Source organism: Eleutherodactylus coqui, chromosome 6 (assembly GCF_035609145.1).
Source record: "Eleutherodactylus coqui strain aEleCoq1 chromosome 6, aEleCoq1.hap1, whole genome shotgun sequence".
Taxonomy (NCBI): domain Eukaryota; kingdom Metazoa; phylum Chordata; class Amphibia; order Anura; family Eleutherodactylidae; genus Eleutherodactylus; species Eleutherodactylus coqui.
Genome location: NC_089842.1, coordinates 146,228,116 through 146,240,454, shown reverse-complemented (window position 1 = coordinate 146,240,454; position 12,339 = coordinate 146,228,116). Strand labels below are relative to the sequence as shown.

The 12,339-nt window shown below is 46.2% G+C and overlaps 1 protein-coding gene across 1 annotated transcript in view; it reads left to right on the top strand.

Annotated features, from left to right (window-relative positions):
* The first annotated feature begins 9,721 nt into the window (after positions 1-9,721).
* The window catches only part of MED25 (mediator complex subunit 25), a 40,852-nt gene continuing 38,234 nt past the window's right edge, over positions 9,722-12,339 (top strand). The window contains exon 1 of the mRNA XM_066607891.1: positions 9,722-9,855. The gene's annotated coding sequence lies outside the window, so the exon portion shown is untranslated. The remainder of the gene's footprint in view (positions 9,856-12,339) is intronic.

Sequence of the window (12,339 nt, the reverse complement as noted above, 5' to 3'; positions counted from 1 at the left end):
TGCTTGCACGAGAAAAAAAATAGGACCTGCTTTATTTTCCTGCAAATTTGCACACCAAAGGCTCTGCAGAAGTCTATGGGAGGTGTGCAAATGCACATGCAATATGCAAGAACATATGCAAAACGCTGCACAAAACCACAGGAAAAAGAACCTCATTAGGGTAAATAGCCGCAGAGAGATAGAGCAGGGCCTATATTCATGACAGCGAACCCATTGACATTAATGTGTTCTATTCTCTGCATATTGCATGCGTATATTTTACACAAGCAAGAATACACACAAATACAGTTATCTGATGAAGTCCTAACTCTGGGTATCCTTAATATTGTATATACAATATAGAATTATCACAGTCAGGGCAAAAACACATGGCCGTATGCGCAGCTATGCTCGCCACTACGGAGCGTAGCTGCACATGAACAGGGTTTTTATTTTCATCTCTGACTTTTCAAACTCCGTGTTAGTGCGTGACAGTTTGAAAAAACAGTCAGAAGATAGGTTCTTGCCCTATCTTACATGCACGTAGTATTAACCCTTTGCAATCCAATTTTGGATTCAGGATTTCCTAGGGGGCCTTCTCTTTCCGCCATTATACAATGGCGCCATCTGCTGGCTAGAGCCAGTACTGCGGTATGGGACATGCTGGAGAGGCCCCCGACAACAGAGCAGCCAGTAATATACAGTAAGAATACCCTGCCGGACGTCTTTCGACATTGGAGCTGTACAGCCTTCAACAAGAATGTCTTCAAACGTCAGACAGTGGATTGGAAAGGGTTAAAGCTAATGAAAATTTAACGCTTCAAATTAATGGCTTCTTTTCATCCCGTGATAATCACGGCCACAATACAATGTCATGCGCAATACAAAATTGCCGCCATACACGGCAATAGGCCAGCTCACCACCGGCTCCACAGCGGCAAAATGCTGCGTTACTCACACAGCATTTTACGTATATGGTCATGTGAGCCTGGTCTTATTCCGCTACCTAAAATCTGCAGTCACTGTCCCCTCAGCAAATTAGCTTTTTTGGAGAGGCTGCACAGTGATGAAGTCAAAATATGTAGTTTTACCGGAGAAGAGTCGGCGATGGTACTGAAGATTACACAGAACCGAGACTTGAAGATCCAGATACTGGCTGTAGGTCTGTCTGCTCTTGCTGGTGGTCTTTCGTCTGGTAAAAAAAAACTCCTTTAGACCCCCCTCACACGGGCCGTATGTGCTGACGGAAGCAGCGGAAAAAGCAACAGGACGGCTGAGAGGTAACAGAGCTGCAGCCTCGTCATTGGATTGAACTGCGGGTGTCTGAGCAGCGAGACCCCCACTGTTCTTGACATGTTTCTATAAGGCCACGCTCACACAAGCAATTTACTGCGGTTTTTGTGAGCGTTTGCCTGAGTTTATACTGCATGTTTTTTACTGTAACAACGCAGGCAAAGAAAGTTGATGACGTCCCCATTTTTTCCACTCCCAGTGGCATAGTCAACGACAATTTTACTGCCCCCATTTATTTCAATGGGCAATGCAAGGTGTCAGAAATGTGCTGCCAGGCTCGAAAATAGAACATACGGCGTTCGTTGTAGCGCACATTAAAAAAGTCCTGCTAAAACGCTCGTCTGAGAAGCCCCATTGAAATGAATGGAGGCTTAGTACAGCGTTTTTAGCGGGCCCACTAAACGATGTAAAAAACCGTCCGTGTGAGAGAGGCCTAACGGGTATGAATTTCTCTGAAAGTAGTCATATTTCCTAGCACGTTACGCAGGTCCCAGCACTTACCGACGCAGGTCCATGGTTGGCGCTAGGTACTTCATCCTGCTGGAAAATAACATAAGGTCTTTTAATCCTTCCAGCTCCACTCTTCCCCTTTGCTGTGTATTCTCTGCAGACCTGCTTCCATGCCCTCCGCCATTTAATTTTTAATTCATTTACTGCAACATAAAGAAAAAAATCATCAAATTAGGCTCCGTTTGCACTAATGTTAGGGCTTTCCGTCTGTTTGTTTCATCTTTGTAACAGAAAAACGGAAATAAAACGGAGGAAATAAAAATAAGTTTTTTCGCAATTACTCTCAATACGTTGGAACACCACAGAAAGTTTTCTGTTTACTTCTATTCTGTTTGCATTCTTTGAACAAAACGAATTAGCCACCTGTCCACGGCCGTGATTTCGCCGGCGGTAAATCGCCGGCGAATCACACTGTCTAAAGCTTTCCATAGCATTGCTATGGAAAGCACCGCCCTCCTGTCCACGAGCAGAGAACCATTGCGATTCTCCACTCGCGGCTGACAATTCGCAGCATGCTGCGAATTGCCGCAATTCTCTTTGGTCAGCCTATCTATTAGATTAGGCTGACCGCAGAGATCTGTCTGTGGCTCCTGCTCCCGGGCGGGGGCTGACAGCGGAGATCCGTCTGCGGCTCCTGATACTGCAACGCCCGTTGACAGGGGGCATAATGCTGTTGCGGTCAAGAAAAGAAAACAGAACAGAAATTAACATAAACCTTTCTGAGGTTTTTTTCAAAGCTATTAAAATAAAAATGGTAAAAAAACATAAACGTTTATTTCAGTTTTACTTCTGTTTCTCTGCTCCAAAGACAAAACAGACAGATGGAAAGCCGTAACGCTACTGTGAATACAGCCTGCATACGAGATTGTATGCACAAAAATAAGAAGCAACAAAAAAATACACATACAAAAAAACCCACATTTATAAAACAATACTCCCATACATCTTTTTTCTGCAAAGTAGAGGCCGCCTCCCCTTGCTCCTGGTACATTTGGCGCATTATGGCTGCACACACCAGCGGTCCAGGACTGTGCTCCAGTAGAACCAGAAGACTGCCAGTGATACTGCCCGTCATCAGCACACGCTGCTGATTGGTTGGATGTACTTGTTACCTGTAATACTGCTGACCAGCTTTTCCGAAGCCTACAGACCCCAGACCAGCCTAATGCAGTCTGCCAGACTGCCTGGCACATACCTGTGGAATATCTGATGGTCATCTGGCGGTCTGAAGTCTCTGTGCAGTACCTTTCCTGAACCCTGACTTGTCTGGTGGCACTGGCTGACACCACTTGGTCCATCCTCTTCACCACCCACAGTGACTCACTCTGCGGAAGCAAGAGGCCCCTTCTACCTCAATCGGCCTCACCTCACCCACTCAGTTGTGTGCGCAGTACCCTAAGTATCCTGGCGCTGTTCTAGCCAGGTGGGCACATGAGGTGGGGCTTGATGGGCTGGGGAGGTGGAAACAAAGGAAGCGCTGGGGTAGATGGACTGGTACAGAGGAGGGAGGCTGAAAAAAAAGGATGTAGCAGCCCGAACCCAGTCCCAGAGAGAGATGAAAGATATGAAGATTCAATCCAGCAGCAGCATTCTAAAATAAAAAAACAAACTTACGCGTTTCGGCTGTAGAGGAACCGTTGGACCTCTCAGCACACAGCACATCTAACCGTACCTGCAAGAAGATGCTTCCTCCGCAGAGAGAGACCGAGGGCACCAGGAGGATGCAGGGCGTGCCTGCGGGATACTCTCCAACGTAGCCGGGGTTTTATTGGGGAGATGAGCCAGAGTTCCTCGGACTGGCGATACCGCTTACTCCACAGCCAGAGAAGAGAGGAGAGGAAGCTTCCGGAAAGCTGTTTATTAGGCCAGAGACTCTGAAGTCTGCCAGGCCCAGGAAAGGAGCGCGGCCTATTCTCACAGAAGGAATTCCCGCAGCTGCAGCAACCCGTAGGATCTGCCCATACAAAAAAGGACCCATGAATCTCCCTTGGATAATCATCCACCAGGAGAACTCAGTGGCTTAAGCAGCAATATCCCCAGGGTTGCATCTCTTTATCTAGGACTTTGAGGACCCTGGGGTAAAAGTCTTTTTTCACTCCCGCGAATGGCTGCACCTATGGGGATAGCTGAGTCAACCACTGCCAAGGCCACTTGGGCAAGAGACTGAAGCGGGTCAAGTCTCCCTCAGGAAGATTTTGGAGCAACTAGTTGGACATTGTTCACAGGACATAGTGTCTCCTGAACGGACTGTGGAGAGATGAGTCCGGGACCCCAAAAGTCCCTCATCTCTGGCTTCTTTGGGGGTCAGCACATGGTTTAGTCTGCCCACCCCCATTGGCTGGTCTACAGATTCAGAGTCAGACTAAACAATTCCTGCCAGAAGTGTGGTTCCGCTCAAAAAGCACTTGCTGCTATTAGTAATCATGGACTCTTTTTGTAAGAGACGTTCTTGTTTTTGTTTGTCAAGCCCCTTAACACAAGGACTGAAAAGTTTACATTTTCCCTGTGCATAGTCTGATGATGCTGTTTATGCCGTGCATTATGCTGCTATGTCTTGAAATGTTATGCAACGTTTAAAGTTTTGGTTTATGTGCAGGAGGAGAAACAAAACAGTAGATTAAGTAAAAGCTACTTTCTGACGCTAAGTTAAAGCTTCTGTTTGAATGTGACCGGTCGAATGGCGTGAATGATTCATGTGTATATATCGAGGTCTTGTTCCCTACCATACGTCTTTTGTGCCATTGTATGTCTACTGTCCTATTTGTCCCAGTAGGCATAGCGTCCTTTTTCACCTCATCCTCTAGTCCCGGATAGGGGGGTATTGACTTAAGCTACCACCTGTCACGGTGTTCCTTTCAGAGAAAGTGATGGTCATTCCACTTGTCTCTTGTTTTTCCTGCCAGTCGCACTTCTCTATTCTTTAGTATTGCATTAGTGTTGTATTCTCTTTTTCAGAGGAAGTGATGTTCATTCCACTTGCCTCATATTCTTTTGTCTTTGGGGAGAAGAGTCATGTTCCTGCCCCCTGGCTATGCTAGTGTATCCTGAATTCAGTTCAGCCTAGCAGAGGTTCTTTCATGGTTTTGGGCAAAACCATTTCATACACGCTGTCATAATAAAATGCCTTACAAGGAAAGTGACATTCTTCAGGTGGTCTCAGAACAGTAGAGTGGGTTAATCTTCTGTATAAATAACCGAAGGGTAGGAGCTATGTTTACAGGTTTCGCCTTGCACACTCCGAGACTGCGCAGTGTTCTTAAGGGTGAACTGGATTAGCACACTGAGATATCCCTTCTCTGGATGTTACACTCTGTTTTGGAGGTGCCGGGGTCAGCTTATTTTAAGTAGGGGGGAACTGTAGTGGCCTGAAGTCTATATATCTGGCCCCTGCATAATTGTCATACATGTCATGTCTTTTATGTGGATGCACTGTGCAAATTGTCTTATCTCTAGTTATGTGTATTGCACAGCTGCAGCATGTAAGAGGTTAATGTCTATGAATGTCTGGGAGATGTCTGGAAATTGTAACCGATTGTCATGTCACATGGGTATGTAAGGTATAAATAGGAGTGCACTGTATACAAGAGGAGTTCCATTTTTTCAACAGTACAGTGTGGAGGGAGAGTGCCGGCCACATGGGGGTACCTTCAACCCTCATGTGATAAAGAATGGGAGAAGAGGAGAGGTACCGGGATGTTCCCACTCTAGGACCCCTACCCTGAGTGCGAGTGAGAGAAGGAGCCTGCTGTGCAGTGTCCAAGTATCCACCTGCAAGTGAGTGTCAGTGGAGTGTTGTGTACTTCTCCGGTGTGCGTCCAGGAGCATAGTCATACAGATAACTAAGACTGTAGGCCCGGTGTCATCCTGTGTCCCGGAGTGTGTGTTTCCAGGAGCAGAGTTATACAAATAACTAAGACTGTAGGCCCATTGTCATCCTGTGTTCTGGAGTGTATGTGTGTCCAAGAACGGAGTTATACAGATAACTAAGACTGTAGGCCCGGTTTCATCCTGTGTTCTCCTCCCTGACCTCTTTGAACTGCTCTTCCTGCACTGGTGTGTGACGTTTTCAGGTGGAAAAGTAAAGTTTCAGTCACTGTCCATTCCTAGTGATTGAGGTTTCTAATTTAACTGTGGGTGAACTCTCTTATTTGCCCGTCGAACATCCAACGGAGTAAAGGAATTGTGGGGTCACACGTGACAACTCTTCAGGTCCACTACACCATTATTCAGGTAACTGCTGCCCCAGTCACGGCGTTGCTTGGAAGAGGCCTAGCGGTGCCTTGGCTGAGGTTACGCACGTCCATCTGGGGAAAAGTTTGGTAGAGCCAATCCCTGCCATCCCTGCCATCTCCTCAGCGTGTGCCTCATATCTCGGTCGCTGCAGGACACCACATCAAGCATCCAATATTGTCCATCTGCCCTGCCCCTTGTGCGCATGAATTTCTCCAGATTCTTTGAATCTGTTGATGCTATTATGTAATGTACTTAGTGGGATAGTCAAAGTCTTTACAATTTTACATTTTTCTGAAATTGCCCCACAATGTTTAGTAGTAGTTTTTCACAGATTGGTGAACCTCTGACCATCTTTGATATAAAAATTGACCCTCCAGCTGTTTTTCATTAGTACCACTTACTTTTTCAGCCTTTTGTTAACCTTGTCCCACCTTTTGTGAGATGTGTTGCTGCCATCAATCACTGAATGCGTTTTTTCTTTAATGGAATGGAAAAATGTCTCACTTTCCCCTCTGATATGTGATCTATGTTCTATTGTGAATAAAATATGCGATTTTCAAATTAATGCATTCTTATTTTCTTTACATCTATTTAGATTTTACACAGCGTCCCAGTTTTTAGAATATGGAGTCATAGTAGTTATATTCTTTTACACAAGGGGGCAGTATTATAATAGTTACTGTATATTCTTGTACATGGGCATTACTACAGTAGTAAAGTTCTTGTACATATGGGCCAGTATTAACTTAGTTATATTTTTGGACATGACTGCTGAAAAAGAATAATTATTTTGATCAATCAGATTTGCCCCTTTGTATTTAGTTGCTGAATGCTAACATGCTTACATGTGCTATTCTCGTCCAAAAATTGGACGACAATAGGATTTGCAGCATTTTTTCTCGGACTGCTCAAAAATCAGATAGAATAATTGTCCATGTGAATGCACCCTGATAATGTGACTCTTTTCAGACGCTTGACTGCACAGTTGTGTCCTGCTATGAATCTGCTGTGGACCTCATTGGCTAATCCTGGTGTTATCCATCAAAGAATCTTGTCCCCGAAGAGTCCTTAGTGCATAAAACGCGTAGAGCTTTTTATTTATTGACCTGTGGCTAGGATTGTAACAAGGTCCCTAACCATAGGGGCAGCATGAGGCCGCCCTTTTTGGGGCGATCACTCCTCTGACATCCTTGCTATATTAGGGCATAATAGCTGATAGGTCATACCAGGGACAGCTCTTTATTGGTCCTCTAAACTGGCATCATGGCACCCAGGATGTGAGCGCTGGTGCCAGTAGAAGAACTATTACATGATTGGTGCCATAGAGGAGGACACTATGATTTAGCTGGGACCATAGAGGGAGATGTTAGTATTTACTTGGGGCTAAAAAAGTGGGGCACTATTACTAAATTGGAGCCACAGAGGGGACACTAGTACTTCAAGGGGGATACTGAGAGGTTCCGTTGGAAGTAGTATTAGGCAGAGAAAGTGTGTAGAGACAAGTTATGGCTGGAAAAATTCTACATTGTGGTCTAGGCTGAGATAGAGAAGAAAAGCTGAAGTGGAGGACTTCAGAAGAGTCATCACCTGTGATCACTGGAGGTACCTGCACTGTAATCACTATCACTGTGTAGAGCTAGTATCTTGCTATTATATTGTGACTGTGTTATGTAGAGCAGAGGTACTCAAGAGCGGACTGCGGTTCGAATGCGGACTGCAGCTGTCTAGAACTGGAGAAAGAGACAGGCCCCAGAGGTTATCTTCGCAATACTAACACTACTGCCTTTAATTCTGCACATTCCATCCTTTTCTTTACACAGCACACAGCTGATGCACATTCACTGTGTGCAGCGTAGATCATCTTCCCCAGACTCCTCCTCTTTGGCTCTGCTGGTGTTTTAATGTCTGTCAGCGGTGGAGTGGAGGAGTTGGAGAAAGATGATGCAGGCTGCATAAGTGAGCACTGTGTAAAGGACAGGATAGATTGTACAGAACTAGAAGGTAGCACGACTATATAAGTTATATAGTAGAAGGGGATACAGTCAGGGGTGTAACTATAGGGGATGCAGGAGATGCGGTTGCACCCGGGCCCAGGAGCCTTAGAGGGCCCATAAGGCCTCTGTTCTCCATGTAGGGAGCCCAGTACTATGAATAAAGCATTATAGTTGGGGGCCCTGTTACAGGTTTTGCATTGGGGCCCAGGAGCTTTAAGTTAAACTTCTGGATACAGTGGACCATTATCACTGAGAACAGGAAAGCAGAAGTGAAGGTACCCCCATGTTGCTGGCACTCACTCTCTGACCCTCTCAGACAGGTGAAGCAGAACGGAAGACTACATTTGCACCTTGCAAACACATATATCAATCATGCTCACTTAACATCACAAATTGTTACATTTTCCAGACATATCACAGACATTAACTTCTTACATGCTGCAGCTATGCAATACACATAAGTAGTGACAAGACAATTTGCACAGAGCATCCACACTAAAGACATGACATTTAGAGCAGTTATAGACAATCATGGAGGGGCCAGATATATGTACTTTGGGCCACTATAGGAGCACTCAGGACTATCCATCGTGGGCTGTGAATCCCACCCCCATTTTGCGCTCGCCACCATGTGAATTCCCCGAGGATGCAAGGTGTTGACATGTTACAATCAGCTGCTCATCACTTCAGGGAAGAAGCAATCCTCGCCATGGCAGGAGGATTGCAGAGTTTCTGCCGTTTTTTTTTAATGGAAGACATCACATCACATGGACCTAGCACGTTGTGCGATGCTGCCGCTGGTCCCATTGTAGACAATCGGCGGTGTGAGGGCACGCATAAGATAGAAAACACCGCAATTTGTTTCCCCACTGCGGTGCCATGCAGGACAACATCGCTCCTGTGTATGGCTCCATTCAAAAGAATGGGGTTCAGATTTATGAGTCTTGCAACGCACAAATCTCACCCAATTTTCATGCCAGTGTGAAGCCGGCCTAAAAGATTTCAGTTTGTCTTCAATGGGATTGTACAGATAACGGGTCACATTGGAGGTGGAGATAAATCGGAAATGATTCATCTTTGTCAGATTTTTTAAAATATCAAAAACCTGGCGTTCTAACAGGGGTGCGTAGACTTCTATATCCACTGTATTTTTGCAGGGGTCCTGGGGGAATAATGGAGGTAAAACTCACATGCAGTGTTAAGCCACGCCCCCTTTATGGTGGCCGGTATTTTTTTGTGGAAAAGGTAGCAACTCTGGTGCCAGTACACGTCCATGTGCAGAGTCTGCATATACGGGGAAACGCATGGAGGGGCGTACGATATACATAGACTCATCAAATGGAGAGGACCTATCAGCCAGTGTGCCATTGTAAGCGTTCAGTGCTATGCGCTATTTCCCCAGGAGATTTTTATTTGTAACTAACAGCAGATGAAGTGGAGATAAAAGAGCCAAACTGATCATATTCCTCCATTTATATATATATATATATATATATATATATATATATATATATATATACATATCAGTACTAGCAGAGCAGTTTGTTGCTGCTGCTATGTCATTCGAGGCCTCCAGGTGGCACCACAGAAACATCTACTCTCACGTCCTTTAAGGTATAAGCAGAGAGCACCGTGAGTCAGACAGCAGTAATCGATCCTAGAGGTGCAGCGTACAGAGCGGCGCTCATCTTGGCGCTCTGCGCCGGCGTGCTGTTAGTGGTGGAGGACTGGAGAGGAGGCTGGGAGCTTCCGGGAGGAGGTTTGGGCTCAGCATCTCCTGGACCCTGTGCCCGGGCAGAGGGGGCGCACACCCTCCCCTTGGGAGACTTCTCCTGGCAAAGCCGAGGTATTTGTGGTAGGCGTGTGTGGGACGGAGTTGTAGTGTGTGTCCAGCTGCTGGAGAACTACATTTCCCAGCATGACTTGCTCCTTGAGCTGCACTGTCTAGATGAGCAGCAGCTGGAGCTCTTGCACTGTAGTCTGTCCTCAGAGGTCACATGGGAACAGGCTGCACTGCATTCTTTAGCAAGTTATTAAGATTCTCCACCGCTGGATCCCCTCCTTCTATCACTGGGGATCTTGAAATAAAGCCTGGAAATGGCTGTTACATCCTGATCTATACTTTGTTTCAATTGATCAACATCTTCAAAATCTCTGCTTGCTGTCAGTGAATCCGACTATTCTTGTTGCATCTATATGAGTGTGCAGACCCCACACGGAGCGCCCACTACTGGCAGTACCGATGTATCTCCAGGCTGCTGTCAGGGCAGATAACGCTATTATATTAGCCCAACCTCTAGCCCTCGTGTATGAAGTCTATAGGGGTTAGCTAGTTTAGAAAACCCATTTTATACACCTTCTAGGGGCTTCTTAGTTAAATGGGTTTTCCAGGGAAATACTATTGGTGACTTATCCTCAGGATAGTTGCCTGGATGGGGTCTGCCGCTCCGGACCCTTCCCAGTCCGCTGATTGGACACCCGCTGACAGCACCGCACTACACAGGGGTACCGAGTGGAAGCTACAGCTCCGACCCTTGTGTAGTGGCCGCGCTTGTAATTGCAGCTGTCATTGATTATAACGAGACCTCAGCCTGCAGTTACAAACACCCCCCACTATACAGGGGTTTGAGCAGCAGCTTTTGTTTCGTACCCGTGTGTAGCCCATTACAGCGGGCGCCCCATCAGCTGAGCAACGGGGTCCTGAGCGACAGACCCCAGCCGATCAACTATTGATGACCTATCCTGAAAATCATCAGTAGTATTCTCCCTGGAAATCCCCTTTAATACAGGTGGTCCTCTTCACTTGCAGCATTTAAATGCTGCAGTTAAATGCAGCATTTCATCCTCTGCAGTGCCTGTCCTGCATTACCTACTGATAGGAATGGGTACTGTGTAATGCTTCATCTACCCTGTGGTGGCGCTGCAGGAAAACTAAAGGGGTTGTCCATTTGTAAGCCATGAATGGCCTATCTGCAGGATAGGCCATCCATAGTAGATCAGCGGGGTCTGCTGCCTGAGACTCCCATCATTCAGCTGTTTGCCAGGCTGATGCGCTTGTGCACAGAGTTGATTTCTGCAGAAGACAGACAGCCCGGTTCCCACTGCAGTGGCTAGGTTTGGTATTGCAGGCAAAGGTCCTATAACAGGAATGAAAACTTTGCCTGTAATACCAAGCCTGGCCACTGCAATGGGAATGGAGCTGTATGCTTCCTGCAAAAATCGGTTCAGTGCATTAATCCATAGGCTCAGGTAACAGCTGATCAGTGGGGGTTCAATGTCATAGACCCCCACGATCATCTATTTATGGCCTTCCTTAGTTATAGCCAATTAGTAGTTTAAAACTGAGCAAACCCTTTAAATGTTTCCCCACAGATTAGTTTATTGCGCGGTAGTGCTGGACAATTTGGTCAAAGACTTGATTCCTTTTTCATTTCTTCTCGATTTCTACCAGAATTTATTGGGGGTAGTAATAATTATCAGCACTTATCGGGGGACTGCTGTGTATGCGATTCTCAAATTTGTTACTCATGAAGGATGGGGTTTCACCCTGCAGTCATCCCAGCCTCCCCATGTGCTATGCACACCCTTATTGCAGTCTCCATATACTGTCCTCCCCCAGTCATCACAGCCCTGCGCCCCCAGGATCCAGAGCAGAGAGCTAATAAGTGACATGGTGCCAATTTAATTGAATGGGAGACTATAGAATACATGGCCACACGGAGTCCTCCAGCTGCTTTCTGCAGTGGTTCTCCACTCTTACTAATAGAGGGGGTCTAATTGGAGAGATGAAACTTTGCAGGGCCGGACTAAAGAGGAGTCCAATGAAGCTCATGTATATTCCTATATGCACGCTTCCACCACTTCTTTCTCTGGATGCTGATTGGAGGTCATCTGGCATGAAAGGATGGAAGGCTGAGTCGACCTTGAGCCGGCTACCTGAACCATACAGGGATTGAACTCGCAACCTTCAGGTCGTGAGCAAGTGCTTAGGACTGCATTTCTGTGATATCGATGTACCCAAGTCGTGCATGTGGACAGGGGTTGTTTTGAGTGAGACAGCACCTTTAAGTTGGGGTTGGACACCTTCCACGGATCGAGTAGTCGGTACATCAAAAAGTTGTTACTGCTGCCTACACTTTGGGATGTCTTTGGCTTATGTTATTGCTAGGATGCTAGTAGCGATCACCGTTTTTTTGCATCTCCTTATTTCACTGCAGTTGAAATGAAACGGGGTCTGAATTTCGTTACATTCTCCTTATGCCCTGTTAGTCGGGTAGATTTCAAGGGGTTGCTTTCTCTGGACATCAGCTACTCCCTTACATCTTGATGA